Source organism: Pteropus vampyrus, unplaced genomic scaffold (assembly GCF_000151845.1).
Source record: "Pteropus vampyrus isolate Shadow unplaced genomic scaffold, Pvam_2.0 Scaffold312, whole genome shotgun sequence".
NCBI classification, from domain to species: domain Eukaryota; kingdom Metazoa; phylum Chordata; class Mammalia; order Chiroptera; family Pteropodidae; genus Pteropus; species Pteropus vampyrus.
Window position 1 is genome coordinate 11,797 of NW_011889093.1, and position 2,042 is coordinate 13,838.

General features: G+C 57.9%; 1 protein-coding gene across 1 annotated transcript in view; it reads right to left on the reverse strand.

The window, feature by feature from the left end:
• Positions 1 to 2,042, reverse strand: part of RPS6KA2 (ribosomal protein S6 kinase A2) — a 60,812-nt gene that overhangs the window by 5,062 nt on the left and 53,708 nt on the right. The gene's annotated exons all lie outside the window — the stretch shown is intronic.

The following is a 2,042-nucleotide window of genomic DNA, read 5'->3' on the forward strand; positions in this document are numbered from 1 at the left end:
CTTCTCGGCTTTTCTCCGTGGCTTTTTGTCACTGGGTCTTACTAATATCTCAGGAAAGTGGAAAGAGACCCTCAGTGAAATCTGTTCTGCTCCTCGACAGTTTGGACAGAAGCTGGATAAGGACGGACGTGGAAACTACGGAACGCAACAGTCCTCTGAGAATTCGTTTGTGTCTACGGTGCCATGCTCAAAAGGTCACCGACGGGTTCCACGCACAGAAGTCGTGAAATGCGGATTTCTGTCTCCTTATTCGTACTGTCCCGATACGGTCGCCGCGGCTAAAACAAAGAACGTTCCGCTGGCGTCCGAGAGATGACGGTTCAGACGACGCAGAAGAGATTTCCTGCCAGCCCAGAAGCAGCCGTTCCCAGGAGGAAAAAGGCCCCTTGATCTTTAAATTAATACACTGGGAGAAATCACTAGACACTCTCGTCAGAGAACTTCTTGTCCCTGAAGACGCATCCCGTCACTGGTCAAGGAGTGTGCTGTCACCCGAGGGCCAGCAACGGGCACCTGGGGAATCGGAGAGCCGGAGCTTTTCCTGACAGGAGCCTGGTGTCCTTGAACGGATCTCTGTGCACCTCTGAGTTCCCACTGACTGTTCATCCCCAGTCACGCTCCAGGCCCTGGGCCGGCTACTGCGAAGCACGGAACCGGCTGGCCGAAAAGCTCTGAAAATGCCTAAATATAGCTACAGGAACTGCGTGTACCACGCCCTGGGCGCTCGGGACCCTCCATGCGTTATTCCCTTTCTTCCTTAAAAATACCTGTGAGGTGGACATTTTTCCCTGAGGTCACACGGCTAGAGGGCTTGGGTTTCTGGCCAAGGGCTACTGTGAAATGACATGTCCTCCCTTTATTTCAAGCTCGGCAAATATTTTCAAAGGAAATCGTAATAGCAATAATGGACGTTACAGTGGTCTCTAAAAAGTTACAGATTGTATCTCCACGTAACCAACATCAGACGCCTTTGCAGCAGAGAAAGCTCACTCCGCAGCCAGCGGCCTGAGCGTGTCCACGGAATGTGCAGAAACGAAGTGGGCTTCCCGAGGTGGGTTCCAGGGGGACCGTGACGGGGCGTCACTGGCACAGAAGGGGTGTAATGGGGCCGCCCCAAAGTGCAGAGGTCAGTCCGCACCACAAGGCCCGCAAGCTTCGCGCCAGCCGGGCACCTCCGGGGATGGGGCTGGGCCGGGCCAGAGCGCGGGGACAGGGTGCGGGCAACGATGCGGGCCACGGCGCTGACTCCGCCCGTCACGCGGCCACTCAGCTGCCCGCCCTCGAGGCGGAGGACCTCCCTCCGTCCGTCCCTGCGCTGTCACGCCGCCCTGGGGTCCCCGACGGGCACGGGGATGGTTGCCCTCAGGCCACTGGCCTTGGGGACGGGCACGGACGCGGCTCCGGGTGTACCTGCGCCTTCTATGGCGCTTTTCCTGCTCCCAACACCATTTTTCGTAAAAACACTGGTTTTCGTATTTGTGAGAATGAGTCGCCGAGGTGGATTCTCCAGGTCATCCATGGCCTGCCCGAGCTCAGTCAGGAGACGCCGCCCCTGGCTGCTCCGCACGGGTCGACAGGGTGCTGGGCCGGGCCAGCGGAGGGCGCCCTGTCAAGGTCACGGCCTGTGGCCTCCGTGACGCGGGCCTCTTTAGCCACAGGAGGGCTCTCTCCATTCCTAATCGGGCACCTCAGGCACAACGTTGTCACCGTGTCACCGAATGCAGCGCGGCTGCTGCGGACTTTGGCTCCCCACTCAGAACACAAGGCTGAAAGCTGAAGTTCAAGAACGTTCTCCAAGTCCCCACAGAAACATTTCCCTTCCACTGACTTATCAGAAATCGAAGGCTCTCCCCCGAACGGGAACGAATGTGCCCGGCCTGCGACAAAGCGCTTCCTGGCACGGGGCCACGACCGCCCTCCACCTACGGCACTACGCAGCCTGAGTCACCCAGAACCCCAATTTCCTCCTGAAATAGCTTCGACCACGCAGCTGTGTTAACGCAACGCCCACAGTATGAAACAGGTAATAACTCAGCAATCAC